The sequence below is a fragment of the Lycium ferocissimum genome, unplaced genomic scaffold (assembly GCF_029784015.1).
Source record: "Lycium ferocissimum isolate CSIRO_LF1 unplaced genomic scaffold, AGI_CSIRO_Lferr_CH_V1 ctg1011, whole genome shotgun sequence".
Taxonomy (NCBI): domain Eukaryota; kingdom Viridiplantae; phylum Streptophyta; class Magnoliopsida; order Solanales; family Solanaceae; genus Lycium; species Lycium ferocissimum.
Genome location: NW_026713156.1, coordinates 44,655 through 63,280, shown reverse-complemented (window position 1 = coordinate 63,280; position 18,626 = coordinate 44,655). Strand labels below are relative to the sequence as shown.

The 18,626-nt window shown below is 32.7% G+C and overlaps 1 long non-coding RNA gene and 1 pseudogene across 3 annotated transcripts; one reads left to right on the top strand and one right to left on the bottom strand.

Annotated features, from left to right (window-relative positions):
- Positions 1 to 2,524: 2,524 nt before the first annotated feature.
- On the top strand, positions 2,525 to 5,204 carry LOC132041405 (amino acid transporter AVT1I-like; annotated as a pseudogene).
- Positions 5,205 to 13,291: 8,087 nt separating this feature from the next.
- LOC132041413 (uncharacterized) lies at positions 13,292 to 17,383 on the bottom strand. 3 transcript variants are annotated; one of them, XR_009411019.1, is made up of 2 exons: positions 17,246 to 17,383; positions 13,292 to 15,889 (listed from the first exon to the last, which is right to left on the bottom strand). It is a non-coding gene; the product is annotated as an uncharacterized LOC132041413 (long non-coding RNA). The 3 variants fall into 3 exon arrangements; XR_009411020.1 differs by having other exon boundaries at positions 13,292 to 15,851; XR_009411018.1 differs by having other exon boundaries at positions 13,292 to 13,761.
- Positions 17,384 to 18,626: the final 1,243 nt, after the last annotated feature.

Here is an 18,626-nt window from a genome sequence, read left to right as displayed (position 1 = left end):
TTCCTGCTATGATATTGTTATAGCTATAAGAGCATGACTCACACAATTCAAGCCCATGTCGCATTTTGGCCCATTAAATTAATTTTACTATTTTGCCCTTCGTGCTATGCCATCATTGAAAACCTAAAAGTACACATAACAAGTAAATTAGTGTTCTTTGTTATTAAGCACTTAGCTTCACTTTCTCTCCGTTTTCTATTTGAGATTTCCATAAAATGTCATGTTCACACAAGCTTTAAACCTAGAAGTCAATCAATATATAATTCATCTTATCTTTAGAAGTCAATTTTAAAACATATTCTTTTTCATAACCGATTGGGTCAATTTTTTGGTTTTTAGAGAAATATTATACACCTATATTACAAAGTTGACATTTAAATAATATTTATTTAGGCTAAAATGTTGCATAAAATTTAATATTTCATTTTTAATTGCCAAATTCTAAGTTTAATCACATTTGTATAACCAAGGAAAATCTTTCAATGATGACAATATATATATTCATATGATATTTTTTGTCATAAATAGTGTATTAAATGATCAAATATTTGGCCAAAATCTCTACATTTGTTATCGGTAACCATATATATTCTATTTTTATAAAGATGGTTAATTATTATATTACCAAAAAAAGAAGATAACTGTTATATGAGAGGTAATTTTATAAACAACGTACTGTTATAAAGTTGGTTGATTCTTAAAAAATCGTTATAGAGAAGTAAAATATAACATAAAAAATCGATTCCGAAAAAACTTAGTTATTATAGAGATATCTTCTCATATTCACTATATGTTGGATATTTTTATTGAGAGATCGATTTAATTGGCTCACCCTTATTAGTCTGACCTCCTTATGTGTCACATATAACCCCTATGGGATCTAGCATCCTCACTGAGGTTTGTCCCACCATTGTACTATGCAGGGGGTAGAGCCAAGTGGTTGGAAGGGGGTTCACGTGAAAAATTACACTATATATATATATAAGGTTAAAATTATTTTTATGTATATATATTAGATGTTGAATCCCCTTGGCCTTTTCATGTGTTTGCTTTTTTATATTTTGAACCTCCTTAGGGAAAATTCTGACTCTGCCACTGGTATTATGGGAGTTCATCTATAATACCATCTTTGTCACGATCCAAGCAGATGGCACGTTTGTATATTTTGTACCCATTTGTGTATATCATATGTATTCGTTTTGGGGCTACGCTAGAATCGAATCCAAAAATGCGCATAAACTTGTGCTTTGTCTTGTAGAACTTCATTTTTTTTTTCTCCCGCCTTGATGTGGGATTTACTTAAGATTTCACATGCCCTTCTTCAAAGGCTTGCAATCTACAAGCCTGTTAGTCCTGCTTTTTTACGCGCCCTCCCCCATGAACATCACAATATCATGAAGGGTCAACAGAGAGATTTGAAGTTCAAAAAAAAATTCAAATATAAAAATGTACACTTTTTTAAACCTATTAATAAAAAAGTGAGAAATACAATGTGAATGAGAAATACAATGTGAAACAGAGATAGAATGCAGTCAAACCTCTTTATAACTTTCATTCGATATAACAACAATTCACTATAACGGTTTGATTTTCTCCAGAATCGATTTTTCATGTCATATTTTACTTCTCTATAACAACACTCTACCTATAACAGCAGTGGCATTTATTATAGCGGTAGACTCGTTGTAAAATTCTCTCTCTATAACAACCATACTTAGATATTGTGTAATTATATTTTGTAAGAAATATATTATGTATAAAAATAAAATGTTAAAATAATTATGGTAATCATCATAGTAGAAGAGTCAATTGTTAAGCTTAGATAATCTTCAACGGAAAGCTACTAAATTTCCTTTTGCTGAAAGTTTGGACAAAATTCTTCGTCAATTCAAGCGTTATATTATCACTAAGGGCTCATTTGGTATGATGGATAGAGAAAAATAGTCCTGGGATAAAAATTAGTACCACCTTATTCCACGTTTGGTTGAAAAAAAAACTCGGGATTAGTTATCCCCGGATTAGAGTGTTTTTTTATCCCACCTAGAGGGTGGAATAACTAATCCTGGGATAACTTATTCCGGAATTAGTTATCCCGGGATAAGTTGTTTCCAACCAAACGAGCCCTAAGAGACTAGAATTTACAAAACAACTTACAATTTTAGAATTCTTAATCAAACTTGAAATATTTAAATTCTCAATTAATTTTAAATGCATATGTTCCTTAGATTTTAATTTTATCGGTATGGTACAATTAGTTATGGATTTATTGGTAATTTATTAGTCTTTTCAAGTTTTAATTAATGAGAAATGAAAATCAATTGAGATTTTAAAATTAACGAATATATATTGTTTTCGTTTATAACATAGAAAGTACTAAAATAAATTGTTTGCATACTTTTGTTTATAACAGCAAAATGAGATCTAAACATCAAATACCTTTATACATACATAACAACACCCAATATATAAAGTAGCACATTTGGATGTTTGGGGCACTCAGAAAATATAGAAAGGTTTGGAGAGAATATTTTTTTTCTAGACAAATCGGCCAAAACCCAATATATAAAGTAGCACATTTGGATGTTTGGGGCACTCAGAAAATATGGAATCCCATAGTGTGGAGAGAATTGAGAGTCAAAATCAGATCCCACAAACGCTGGAGCCTAGTAAAGGAGGAACCTCTTTCTTTGGAACATGCTTCAATGGCATTAATGCATTATTATCAGGTAAATATCTCATTATTTGTTTTTTTCAAGACACATCTAATAATTCATAATCACTTAAATTTTTTGTCTTGCATATTTGAAATTTGGTTTATTATCAATATTTTCTTTTGGCTTCACTTTTGTTCAAAACATGTCAATAACATGTGTACCTTCTCTCTCTCTAATTTAGTTATATACATTTATGGTGCAAATACTATTTGCATTATCAGTGTAGTTTAATGTATTATAGCAAGTTACTTACTATTTGTATCAGGTTTATGTTATTAGTATAGTTTAATATATTATAACAAGTTAATTACTTACAATTTATATCAGGTGATCAACTAGTTACATACTTATTATATAGATTTATTTGTAATTACCTTATAAGTGACCTAACTGTGGAAATATTTCCCCCTTTTTTTTTTCTTTCATATAGGCATTGCAATTATATCAGTACCCTATGCACTTTCACAAGAAGGATGGTTATGTTTAATGATTCTTTTCATGATAGCAATTATATGTTGCTATACAGGTTTCCTCTTACAAAAATGTATGAATGCCTCACCATCAATCAAGACATATCCTGACATTGGTGAATTTGGTTTTGGGAACAAAGGGAGAGTCATAACATCAATTTTCTTGTACCTTGAGCTATACTTAGTTGCAGTTGAACTCCTCATATTAGAAGGTGACAATTTGCAAAAATTATTCCCAAATGCAAATATTCATGTTGGAGGCTTGAAAATTGTAGGAGGAGAAGCTTTTGTTATTTTAGTTGCTCTTATAATATTGCCAACAACATGGTTGAGGAACTTAGGTTTATTGGCTTATGTTTCTGTCGGAGGAGTTTTGGCCTCTATTATTTTGGTTTGTGCAGTTTTTTGGGTTGGTGCATTTGATGGTTTTGGTTTTGAAGAGAAAGGTGATATTTGGAGATGGAGTGGATTGATAGGTGCAGTAAGTATGTTCACATTTTGTTATTGTGGTCATGCTGTTTTCCCAACAATATGCAATTCCATGAAGGATAGGAGCCAATTTCCTAAGGTAATTTTTTTTTTTTTTTTTTTAACATGTGCTCCATCCGTTTTCTTTTTGGATAATTTCAATAATATGCAATCCGGCATAAAATATTACATCCATGTAGTCATATTTTTAATTTGCATCCCCGTAGCCATTTTTTTTTTTTTTGCAACAGTGTTTATAAATACGATATACAACATTATACACTTACCGTAGACAATGTATAAACCTTGTATAAGAGTGTACAATAATGTATAAAACGGCCATTTCGGGTAATATTAGAAATATGAGCCACTTTGGATAAATATTTTCTCCAAATAAACATAAAGTTTATTTTCCCTTCTTTTCTTATACTCCTAGTAGTTTAATTTTTTTCCCCGATAATATAAAAATATTTATAAAATTAAGTCACTTACGAAAGAAAGAATTGATAACTCTATTTAATTAATACTCCCTCCATTTCAAACTAAATGAATATTTGGAGTGTGACACACTCTTTAAGAAAGTTAATTAAAGACATTAGTTCAAGGATAATTTGTCAATATTATTCTTGTGCTTCTTTCCAAACTTTCTTTAAAACAAGAAATAGACAGTATTTAAATTTTTGGAAGATTAATTAAAGAGAAGGGTAATTTTGAAAAGAAATAATTAATATATTTTTGGATTTTGAAAAATTCATTCATTTTGGACCATAAAAAAAGTGTCAGAAATTTATTTATATTGAAAATTTGAAATGGAGGGAGTATGCTTTTATTTTTTGGGGGGCTTCTCATTTGGTGATCGGTACTCATATTGAGACATGACTAAATATGGATTTGTGTCATAAAGTACCTAAATATGCTTTCATTGGCAACTTATAAATCCTGCGATAACATGCCATATTATACTAAATAGTTGTAAATAAATTTTCCGTTGTAAGCATTATATAACTTAACTCATTCTTCTTTTTTCTAACAGGTTCTGCTCTTGTGCTTTATAGTAAGCACCTTCACATATGGATCGATGGCAACTATGGGGGACTTAATGTACGGGTAAAATTTGATGTCACAAATAACCTTAAATCTCCCTACTGGAAAAATTAGCTCGAAAATCGCGATATACACGACATTGATCAATCCATTAACCAAGTACGCTCTCGTCGTCTCTCCAATTGCGACTGCCATTGAAGATACATTACCTTTTCGAAAGAGTAGATTTATCGTGAGCTACTTCATCAGAACATTTTTGGTTATCAGCACAGTCATTGCGGCGTTAGCCGTTCCGTTTTTTGGATATGTCATGACATTTACAGGCGCATTTTTGGGCGTTAGTGTGTCTATATTGTTGCCATGCCTATGCTACCTCAAGATCAAGAAGCCTTCATCAAAGAATTTTGATATAGAAGTTATGTTTATTGGGGTGATTTTAGTTTTTGGTTCTTCTGTTGCCATATCTGGAACTTACATTTCTTTGAAAAGCATCATAAGTCATGTTTAGGGTTTAGTGGCAAAAGATGAGTTAACAATAATAGCCGTTGTTGAGAAGAGTTAGGTTTTAATTTAATGGAATTTGGACGGATCAAAATGAATTGAATGAATAAATAGGTCATTGGCCAACAACCATGCTCAAAAATTTATTTGGGCTAAAATAGGCTTGTTTTAGATGGGCCAAATAATGACTTGTAGCTCAAAAGAAGTTACAACAAGTAAAAATTCCTTTTTTTTGTTTTTTCTGGAAATATCAATAGACATTATAAACCAAATATTCCCAAACAATTCATATATAGTGTGCACAAATTCAAGTTCCTAAGTTCTGAAATCACGCATTTCAATCTGTTCAAAATTAAATTTTACTAAGTTGCATGACTAAATCTTGACTCGATTTTTATAGTTGAAGTCATTTGTAAGATATATTGAAAAAATGATTAATTCTGCTTCATAAGTCCTTCTATTGAATTTACTTTAGAATTTAGTAATTTTTATTTTAGACCTAATACTATTGGATACAAAAATATGGATACTAATAAAAATTTCTTACTTGTAGCAAGTCCTTAGTTTTAATATTTAAATTTTGTTAGATGTAAACAACTCTTTAGTTATCTGTTTTTGATGTCCACGGTGAACAAAAATTTGAAATAATAATAATTTTCAGTTATATACATATAGAATATACGGAAAAGGGCCAAAAATGTCCTGGACTATCTCAAAAGATCTAAATATATCTTTCATCAACCTATTTCGCTAAAAGTACCCCTCCGCTCACATTTTGACTCATTTTTTCCTTAAAAACTAATAGACCTCTTTTTTATTTTATTTTTAATAGTTTTTTTTTTTAAATTTTTTTATTAAAATTTTTCCTCCCTTTCCTTTTAAATTGACATTTAAGGCTTCGATCTGTCTTACGCTCAGGTATAATTTATTTTTTAAATTATTATTTATTACGTGTCATATTCCTATTGGACGAAATTTAAACTCAACATATATAACTTTTTCATAAGACATAAATTATTTTATTTGTTCAAAACAAATTATTTATTTGGTCACAACAAAATAATAAAATATAAAATTATTATTTTATTTGTTCACCCAACTTTGCCATAAAACATACTCTCTCTGTGTGATACATTTCGGATTTCGAGAGCCCCTTGATCATCCCTAGCTTCCTCTTTTTAACTCTAAATGAAGAGAACTGCCATCTATCAATGTTTAGGTGCCCCTTGATCTGTCTAGGCATGGAATTTGGGTTAGTATAAGCTCTAACTATGTCAGCACCATGGCTCATGGAAGCAAGTTTATCAGCCACTTTGTTGGCTTCTCTAAAACAATGCCTAATAATTACATTAGCCAATTTACTAATTTCTTCAACTGTTTCCTTAATCCTCCAAGTTTGGACCAATTGCCAGAAATGCAGTTCCGGAGGAAAAGAGAATCAGTTTCATAATTATGAGATTATTCCCATTGTCAATGCACCACTTGAGGCCAAAGAGAAGTGCAATTGCCTCAACATTGTTACTGGTACCAGATCCTAGAGGTAGGATAAAAGCAATGATGCAGTTACCTAAGGAATCTCTGATCAAACCACCTCCTCCACTTGAGTTGCCAACACAGGATCCCTCAGAGTTCATCTTGACAAACAAGATTGGAGGTTTACGAGTGTTCATCTTAACAAACAAGTCCTGACACTATTTCATAAGTTGCCAAAGTTTTGAGGATAATTTGTAAGTGTCCTTTCTTCCACTACTGAAGATGATAGTGTCATTTGCAAGAGAAAGATGATTAACTTGAGGGCCCGGATCATTCATGGAAAAACTTTTGAAAGCAGGTACTCTAGTGCATTTAACATTTTAGGAAGTAACTCAGCAGAAAGAACAAAAAGACTAGGAGAAAGAGGATCCCCTGTCTGTCTGAGTCATCTAAAGAAACCATGTCTGCTGCCATTTACTAGCACAGTGTACCAATTATTATAGATGTATCTATTGATCAAATCAATCCAAGAATTAGCAAAGCCAAATTTTCTTAATATGAAACCCAAAAAACTCTATTATAAGCTTTAGATATATCTAATTTAAGCACTACATTACCACCATAGTTAGGTCTATTAATTAATATCATTCACAATTTCCTGCGCTAGAATAATGTTTTCAGTAATGGCTTTTCCTGTAACAAAGCCACTCTGATTATGGCTAATGATTCTAGGAAGGATTTTGGATGGTTATGACAACTTAAAATCGTAGTTCATTACTAGCGCTCAACAAGATCATTACCCCCCCGAGTCATATCCCTTATCAAGTCTCCAAAATAATATCATGCATAATATATATATATATATATAGATAGATATAAGAGAGAGAGAGAGAGAGAGAGAGAGAGAGTTGCAACAACATGTATTAGTGAATGACAAGAGATATACATGTTGATCAGCTCTGTACAACAATACAGTGACAGTTATGTGATTCATCAGGCCGTCCATATATAGGACACACCTTTACCTGCAATATAGGTGTATACATTTTAATCGTCCATCTATAGCCAACTCCATCCCATCAATCGCCCAACCAACAAAGATATTGCAACACGTAGGTGCCACCGTGGTATTGTTTTGAACTGATTATGTATATTTGTTACTATTCACTTATAGATGTTGTTGCACTTATATTATATACTAGTTTCTGAAAAGCACGTGTATCTCGTATTAGTCAAAACTTTTTAAATTAATATAAATAATATTAAACTCTGTATATGATGAATAACACGAATTTTTAAAGGGGAAAACAAAATGGGAATATGGTGATAAAATAATATGGTGAGAGGTAGCCGAAAGTATAATATCTTGAAAAATCTGCTTTCACTATGAAAATACTCATGTTCATATAAAGTAAATAGAATTACATCCGAAGTAACAACACTACGCTAAAAAATTATAGAAAGGTAAAGAACATGAAATAACGGTTCCAAGGGACTGATGTGGCGTCAAAAGAAATGACAAAACCAGTTAGAAGAGGAGTAATTAAGCTATTAAATCTGTATTACTTACCATATGGCGGAGTTTAGAACATAAAGGAAAAAAAGAGAGTACAAAATGAAGTGGGATGCAAAGTGTAAAAAGAAAAATGGCACTCTTTTATCCCGTTCTTGTCTTGGACTGCTAAAAGAAGAAGTAACGAATCAAACTCGGATTTCGCTCAATATAGACTTTCTGCTTTGCATATACAAATTAATACATGAATTTGTTCAGCAAAATTTAGGAAATAAGTGAGAAAAAATGAGTGAAAAAGAGAAAAGATGGAGGAACTCACCCTTGTGTGTCTATGTTTTCCACTGCGGTAAATTCTCACCTTGTGTTGAATGGATTTAGTTGAGGGTTTAAGTAAGAACAAAGGATGTTTGTAACTGATGAATAAGAAGGAAGGTAAAACATCAGGATAGTGGCGGAGCCAGAAATTTTGGTAAGGTTGTTCAAATGTTGACGAGTATATAATTTTTTTCCGATGAATGAGTGCAACAATTTTTTTTTAACATCATCACTGCATACCCGCCTAAAAATTTATGGTCCATTTGATTTCACAAGTTATTCTTGATAAATTTCATTGCAAGAAAACTCTTACGGTGATTACAATATCAAATGATTGCAACAACAAACAACAAGATACCCAAAGGTACGTAATCCCACAAGTGGAAAACAACAAGAGGCATTCCGAGAATGTTACAAAGCGAGAGATAACGACTAATTGATTTTCTTTGAAAAAAAGAAAGAAAGAGAGAACACAGTTGGATAATTAAAATGTTCACAGAAGCAATCTATATATAATATAAAGCTAGGCATAGACAAAGTGATGTATGCACCTCTTTATGACCACCATTCCTATTTATCTTTTTTTCTTATTTTTTTGACATTTTTAACATTTTTCCTTTTTATATTACATTAAAAATAGGAAATTCATTTCTTAATTAATTACATTCTCTTAATTATCCATCTTCAATTTTTTCAGTTTACAAAGCTCAAAAGTCACAGCTATTACTTTGCATTTAGTGACCGTCACCGCTTTAAATTTGCAGTTAGTGATCAAACATTTAACTCTCTTAGTTATCTCCAATGCTCTGAATATTATAAGCAATAATTACCATTACTTACCATTTTTCTCAAGCAATAACGTTGCACGAACCTATACATAAATAACCCACTCCCCCATTTCTTAATCACTTAATACACTATGATAATGCACTGATTATGATGGTTCCGTTACCTCATGAATGATTCAATAACGTGGCTTTTCACTTACCAAAACTCTTTGGATGAATTAAATTTACTCTTATAAGCTCTCTCATATCTATTTAAAGGTTTTCACATTATCATCCACCAATTAACAAAATCTGGTTGGAGGTGTAGTTATAAACTTGGAGACTTTTTTTTTTTTTTTTAAACAAGAAAAAGGGAAGTTTTGCGAGGTTGGATGCAATGGAGGTACATGAGATGAAACAAGAGTGTGGTGGAGTCAACGAAGGCGTTGGACGGCGACAGAAAGGAGTTGGGACGTATGGGGTGAGGGAGAGCTGTTAGTTTGAGTATATTTAGGTCTTACAATTGAAGAAGAAACTACTTAAAGAAGAGCGGAGTCTGTAAGCGAGCGAAGGAGAACCCAAAATTTGGCGAAGAGCGAAGGGAGAGGAACATTAACGAGAAAAGTGAAAAAATCGATATTGAAATTACACTGAAGAATGCCAAGGACTCATCGGAAGAAGTTTCTGAAGACCAACAATAGGTAAATGAGTAGTATATGTATTGAGGCTTGGACAAGATCCTTCGTCTTTTATCAATTAAGTTTGTTCTTTCTTCGCAAGTAGTAATTCACTTTTCATGATTCAATTTCACAATGAATAATTTCGAAAATTGTAAGTGTGCTGAAATTTCATGCAGACTAAGAACTTTTCTTTTTTACTATTTGTGTTTTAATCTGCTCATATAATTCATGTTTTGCTCCAAAATATCCTCTCCTGTCATAAATGATTTTCTTAATATAATGCTACAACATGTTATTAAAGAGGGACAAATGGAAAGAAGAATGAAAAGGGGGAAAATGAAAAAGGTGAAGAAAAGATAACTGAGAAGGTGCATTTTTTTTTTTTGTATTTTCTTTTACTTTTTATTTCACATATCTTCTTTGTTATTTTTTTCAAAATATGATAAACTTCAGGAAATGTTTTAGAACTTAATATGCAAAAATAATTATATTAAATATCTATTAGTCAAAGAAATTATTAATTTTTTCCAAAAATAAGAAATCATTATTTTCATTTTATAGAAAAGAACAAGCTAATTGATTAAGAAATGCTTATTAAGTTTACATAAAAAGATTTCATTTATATGACTTGTAAGTATGGTGGTTGAAGTACTGAAATTACACCTATGAATAAGTTTAGTTGGAACATGGAAGAAAATAAGTTCAACTACAAATCAACTCCATCTCAATTTTTAGAAATAATGATTAAAAAAAAAGTGATGTACCCTGTTTTATAAGAAGATGATTTATTTTCTTTAAAGAAAGAAGATGATCGTGGTGTTTTAGGCTTTCTATAAGAAACAAACGCAAGCTTTAAACCATTTTTGATATTTTTCTAATTTTTCCTATTTAAAATTAAGAACACCCTTAATACCTCTTCAGTTTTTTCAGTTTACAAAGCTATCTATCTCAATTATTTTAAAGCAGTGTTCAAACATTTATTTTATATCCAATGCTCTGAATATTATAAGCAATATTAACTATAATATTTAATCCATACACTATGATAATGCATTTTGGTTCCCATTAAATGATTCAATAATGTGGCTTTTCACCAAGAGTGAGCAGGTGACCACCCTTGGCCATGAGTGGCTCCGCCGTTGCATGAGGAAATGAAATGATTTTTACCTCTTCTAACCCCTTTAATGATAGGTACTAAAGAGACTCGCACATAATAAGTGCTACAGTTAACATTGAATAATCATAAAATGAGTAACGTCGATTGTTGATTTTTTTAAGACATCAATTCTGTATTTTTTTAATAGCACACATAAAAGGAAAAAATAGGAGAAAGGTCCAAAATTGAGATTTTCTTTTACTATTGTTTGTGTAGTGGTCTTGTCTTTACAATTGTTAGTTACTGATTTTGTTTTTCAAAAAAAAAAAAAAAAAAAAAAAAGGAGACATAAGTTGCAGCTCTGTAATATAATTACAGAGAAATGAAAACAATTCCAAGAAAGTGAACAGACTATACCAATTGGTGATTTTGCAGAAAGTGTTTGACAGATTCATGAACTTCACACTAACCTCTTTCTACTTATTGATTCATTTATTATTATTTATTAAAAGCTAAATTTATTATTTAGTAGTACAAAAATATTATAAAAACGTCGTTTAACGTTTAAGGAATATTTTAGTGATTCAATTTCACTACTAAAAAAATCTCTATTTTCTCACAATTGTTAGTTACTGATTTTGTTTTCATTTGCAGCCACAATTCCAAGAAAGTGAACAGACTATACCAATTGAAAAATGTTTAGATTCATGAACTTCACACTAACCTCTTTCTACTTATTTTCATTTATTATTATTTATTAAAAGCTAATGTCGGTGGGAAAAACATAAATAGTAGTGTTTTCACACAGAAAAATTATAAAGTTTCCCAACGTTTCAATGAAAACCTGTTTCCGACCATACGTTTTCCCAGTGAGCTGATTCAGTGGGAATGAGGTGGGAAAATCATGTTTTATAGCACAAATTTCCCACTGAATGTCAGTGGAAAAACACTCTGTTTCTAGTAGTGCTTTACCCTTACGGTCTTCCCACTTTTAGTATAATATGATTGTATTGCACACATGATATGCACAATATTTTTGGAGACTTACTGCACGGGGTATAACGGCGGGGCGGGTCAGTAATCTTGCTGGGATTTAGGCTCACACTTCTTGTTTTTTCTGTTCTATACATACTATATATATCCTACCACTAATATTGCAACAGGTCTACTGGATCTTTCTCGAGGGCGTAGCTGTGTTTAGCTGAGGTGAACCAACCGCTCTTGATCGTGGTGGCAGCCATCAATTTTCCCTTTTTGTTGATTTCTTGCTTTTGATGTATATCCCACAATTGTACTTAGATATTTTTAGATGTTCCACAGTACTATTAGATTTCGGTGTATTCATGACAATATGTCATATCTATGCTATGGATTATTTGAGTTATTGCTTTCTTTCTTGAGTTATGGAATTGGCACGCCTGGGGTCTAGGCATGGTCTACGGAGAATCCGCCACAAATAGAAGTGTTGGTGAGTGCAATTAAACCAAAACACTCTTAAACTTAATTTAAAGTGATATAAATCACCCTCGGCTCGGAACTCCGTGGTAGAGGAAAGTCCTGACTCAATTTCTACAAGTTTCTCTCTCCTCTTGAAGTCCCTTCCTAGCTTATATAACCTAAAGGATAACGTCCAAATCCACTCCTCAAAGAGAAAGTGACATGGTCGTCGTAATATAATTTACCCAACTATGAGTCGGGATCGATCCCACAGAGAACAATATAAAGGCGACTAAGAAAGTTAAGGATTTATCACCAACTAAGCTAAGCTAAACACATTTTCAATACTTGATTTTTGATTTAGAAACTAACAAAGACAAAACTAACCTAGAAAGCAAGTAAAATGATCAATGACCACAAGCACGGATACAAGAGAATTTACACTCAAGTAACTATCCAATGTATTTTATGATTTTACAACTAAGAGCGAGTTCATGTTAATAGATCATGATTTCTAAAATCTCATTGAAAGTCTTCCAACCAAATCAATGAATTTCACTCTAAGCTTTTTCAAGCCTTAGAGTGTGATATTAGGCACAATCAATTTAACATCAGGTTAACTATCCTATTCCTAGCTCAAGTTATTAGATGGGGTTTAAAGCCCCAATCTTTGTTAATTAATCTTTCCCAACCTCAATTTTCCTCTTCCAAGCTCAAATCGAAGTAAATGGGTGAGTCTTAGGGTTAACTAATCCCTTAAGAAACATTAAAGATCAAGATTAATTATCCCTTAAGAAGCAATAAAGATCAAGATTAATTAAAGAAACAAAGATCCACTTCATTAGCAATAAAAATTGTTCAATACATAAGCAAAACAAGAGATTTAATTCAACACTTGATAATGAATATTCTCATAAACAAGATTCAAGTGAGAGAATAAAATACAACACACTTAAATATGCAATACATAACAAGGAAGTGAAGAAAGGGTTAAGAGTTTGCTGATTAAAGTGCTCCAATCTTCTCTTCCAAAGTGTTGGTTGAAGAACTCTAGCTTCCGAGGCTTGGAACTCTGGCCAAAGATGATAATAAAATCTCAAAGTGTTGCTTTTATAGTTCCCAAAAATTTCCCAATAAAAAGTGACAAAAATGGCCTTCAAATTTCAGATTTTCAGATTGCCTTTTTAGCCACTTTTTGCGCTTCTAGCCAATTTTCTCATTTTCTTCAATTTGACCCTTTTTGGCACAAGATTTCTTTCTGGTCACTTCTAAATCACGTAAATCTATAAAATTAAAGTAAACCATAGTAAATGCACTATTTTCTCAATTAAACATAACAAAAATCTAAGCATAAATAAGAGATAAGTTGGTAAAAATACCAACTTATCAAACCCTCAAACTTAAACTATTGCTTGTCCTCAAGCAAATACAAGACTCACAATTTTCTTCAAAGGAATCCACATTTAAGCTCAATAGTGCACCAACATACCAAGTCAAAAAGGTCCACTTTAAGCACAAACACATGACTTTGATTGGTGCCAACAATTAATCCAAGACATATGAATCACCAACTTCTCAAAAATTTCATTTCATTTCAAGTGTTTAAACACCAACTTAATCAAAGTAGCAATCAAGTCATGACACTAAGCTTCAAAATTTGCCTCATTATCACAAAACAACTTTCTTTTGTTCATCCCTCTCAATTGAAAAATGGAACAACTTCACAACTTAAATTTTTATGTGCCCTCACAATCAAGAGAGAATCCCAAACTTATAAAATAAAATTCAAAATACAAATGGGATATCAAATGATAAGAATTAACTCTGTGTCTCTCTCTTTCTCACACACAAAGATGTTCAATGCACACAAGTAGTACCATAGGCTTACCCTTCATGTATTTCTCCACTAATGTAGACACACTGAGTTCAAAATCAATTAGGACTTAAAGGGTTGTACTGTAGGCTTTTGGTTAAGGTAAGGGCATAATTTGGAACTAGTGACTCAAAACCACCCTAAGCACTACAATTTGCAACAATCAAAACACACTTCCTTTCGAAAAAAGATCCACCCTTTGCTTCCATTTTTCATTCCACCACCTAGTCATCCCTTTATTCACAACTATTATTCTTCCTTTTTTCGTTTGTCTGTTTGTTTGTTTTCAAGCTAACAAGGAAGATGTCATTTTCTTTTTACTCCTTTTCTCTATTTTTGTTTTACCCTTTCACCTTTTAAGCAACTTCCACATCACGGCTTTTCCAGCCATCACCCCCAAACTTAGGCTTTTAGCCTATGTTTACACCTTCAAAGCACTAAAGGAGGTAGGAGGTCAAAAGATAGATCAATAAAGAACAAAAGGTTAAAGCTTGTAACATGGTTGCCAAAGAAAAGGATAAAGGCTCAAAAGGGGTTGACTAGGAAAAATATGTAAGCGTAGGAAATTTAAGGCACAAAATGATCCAAGGAAGGCCAAACATCATTTTTCAAACCAAGTGTAACCTAGAATTTCGCCTTGAAACACATTCCGGGCAAGTTCTAGACCACAAGATTTGCAAAAGAACTCACAAATAAGCCTTACCACACATGGCACATAAAAACTCAAGTAGAATATGTATCCAAGATCCAATTGAAACAAATGAACTCAAAAAGTCACTCATAGCCTAAAGAGACTAATTAGTGAACATAAGAGCCAAAAATTGAGTCTAAAAGTCACAACAAGAATCCTTACTTCAATCCTTTTTATTTTTCAAAAACCAAGAATTCATATACCAAGGTTTAAATAAGTTCGTACCAAACAAGCCAAAAATTAGCCAAGGAGCAAAAACTCACATCCCAACACCATTTTTACTCCTAACTACCTAAAACTCACTACTACACCTAACCTGCAAGGCTTTTTTCCCTTAAGAAAGTGCCCAACTATCTCTCGTAGGGACAAGCCAACTCAAAACTACCTAAAAACACCGGATCAAAAGACATTAGCATCCTCGGGAAAAGAACCACTACAAGAAAAGCCAATGATATTGCTAATACATGACAAAACATGGGCATACACAAACAAAAAAAAAACTAGCATATCATACTAATATAAATATGTCACAAACACAATAAAAAAAAAAATCAAAACAAAGAGTCAATCTACGAAATCCATATGATTCGTCAACAATATCACCATAAATAAATAAGCCACCCTACTAAAAAGATGTTGCATTGTCCCCAATGCACGCAAATAAAATCAAGTAGGATGAAAAGGACTCCCCTCAAGCATCTGGGGTCTCCCCCTCAGCAAGTGGAAGACCTGAACTAGTAGGCCAGCAGCATCACAAGTAGAACTCCTCTCTCTTTTCAAGTTAGCTGAACATAGGCATCAACAGGTATCTAGCAAATAGCAAACTCAATCCTATCTGAGAGTGTTCCTGAAAGCTCCATATAAGATTATACACAAGTGCAAACCAAAGAAAGTTCTATGTTTCAACATTCAAAGCACTAAAGAGCATCTTGAAGAAGATTTTTGTAACCCATCAATTGACAACAAAATCAGAACCATGATTCACCAAACCAATATTTCACATCAGTGAACTCCCACATTGTTTCAAATAATTAGAGCAAAGGTCCAATGCCAAACATCCAGAAAGTTATGATACCACAAGTTTATGAGCAAAAAGACTCAGTCCTTACAACTTTACTCCCTAATGAAACTGAATTTTAATCCCAAACTAAGAATTTAACGGCTCAATCTCAATTGAAGCACATTGCAAGAATTCATTGAAACAAGATTTCAAACAAGTATAGTTCATGCCCAAGGTTACTGCTTCACCTCATTTTAGATTGTTCTCCCGACGAAATCACCACAAAATCTGAACAAGATACTTTAAAACTAACCCAAACTACCTTACACACACTTCGACATATCTCTTTACGTCGCTCGGTTTCTCAGACTTCACCAGCGAATCAATTTCACCATCAAAATTTCAGCATACAAATATAAGTCAAGCTCAAAAGTCTCGACAACAATTGATTTCATTTGCGCTTACTTTCAACATTTATCCTCATTTAACAGTGTAAACTAGCAATCATACCTGAGATAATCAGAATTATATTAGCAGTACATTCACACAATGACAAAAGTTATTGAGCAGATTATGAAAAAACCAGGTAGCACATCCTTTAATCGAATAAAATCAATTTTAACAAAGACAGAACTCTATCAGAGGGATAAAAATCAATTTTTTTTTTTTTTTTTTTTTTTTTGCAGTTCAAATTATTTACTGCTTCACTAGAACAGATTCACTCAAAATCCAATAGCATGCCCATTTCTATTGCAATGCAGCTATAGTTCAATGCCAAAGGATTGTTTAACTAAGGTGTATCACAATTTTCAACTCAAGCAACCTGACCAAGCAGTCCTCGACTACTTGAATACCAAAAAATTACTCACAATCATCTCCTAATAGAGCTCGGTTACTCAAACTTCACTGGCGAATGAAATTGTCTCTCAGACAATTCGTTGAACAAGTTGCGGGCAGGACTTTAACCAAGCTTTTTCTCACACATTGGTAATTGAATTTCCCTCCCTTTTGCTGGGAATTATAGTTCAAAGAAGCACAGCTACATGTGAATCAACCAACAACACAAAAATTGCATAATTTAAGCACATAAAACGAACCACATGAAAAGAAAAAAAGAAGAAGATAAAATATGCAAACAAGAGAAATTTAGGGGAGAAAGAGAAGAGGAGAGGAGAAAGAAAGAAAAACAAGATGATAACATACCTGATCACTTGAGAAGAGAGAGAGAGAATTTTTTTGGTTCTGATTGCGGGCAGTTCATGCTGCGTTCTTGTATCCCTTTTCCCGTCTTTGCTGATTGTGAGATATGTGCGTGGGTGTGTGGGATTTCGGTGTGAAATAAAATGGGTGAGAGGTGAATGGTCTAAGTGTTTATAAAACACTTACCTGGACAGCCAGCTGAGCTAAAAATAAGGGTGGACGACACTTTGTGACTGCTGAGTGCAAATTGGAAAAACAAAAAAATGAATTGAAGCAGTTTTGTGCATATTTTGTACTGGTTGCATCCACCCCAAATTCTATTCAAATCAAGGGAAATAAAAGTTAAGGGGCAGGAGTTAGATTTTTAGAACTGAACAGTTAAAAGACTACGTTCATGGAGTGTTTTAACTGCACTTTTGCTACTGCTCTAATTTCTACCTTGTCCAAAACAAATCAAAAAATTGTGAAATATGGTAGAGGGATCCAAAATCGTAAAAGAAACTTATCTAAAAATTAAAATTGCAAAATTTTAATAAAAATAAAGGAAATAAATAAAAAACGAATTAAAATTTTGAAAACGATGGGTTGCCTCCCACCAAGCACTTGATTTAACATCGCGGCACGACAGTTACCAACTTCACCGCTTTTCTCGTCATTTGTAGCTTATGAATTGGGCACCCAACTTGGACTCAAGCTTGTGGCCATGAGCGGAGGGGGGTGGTAAGTAGATGAACAAGCCAGGCGCCAATTTCTTCATTTTGCACTTCTTGGCTTTCAAATGAGGAATGTCATTTTTGGCTTCTTGGGTTCTCAAACTTCAAAATATATGGCTCTAGTCTTTCCTCTTTGCCATTCATCACGAATTCATGTGTTTCAATTTCCATATCGCCACACAAATTCAATGTTGAAAAATGCTTAGAATGAGACATCAAGCTTCCAACTTGCGATTTTTCCCAAGTCTTGACATCCTATCTTTTCCCCGAAGTAGAGTCAATGTTAACTATATTTTTCATGACACCGGTTGACTTTAATTCCTTTACGTTTTCTGCGGCATCTCCAATTAGCATGAAGTCAGTTGACGGATGTTCAATTCTTGATTCCTCAATTTCAAGATTGACCACCAACGTAGGCATTATCTTTTCATATTGAGCATTTTAGAATTGTTCTTGATTTTGTGCAAATGTCCATGAAGGATTTTTTGTGTTCAAGTGCGAAACCATCTTGGAGGCTAGTTTCCAAGTACTCCTCCATGGCTTTTTGTTTTTCATTACCTCCTTCAAATAAGCATTCCATCATAAGCTTGAATTCTCTATTTTGACCGTGTCCAACTTCTTCCACTTTTATTTTCCTATCATTGTCACAATAAAAAGTAGTATCTTCATAG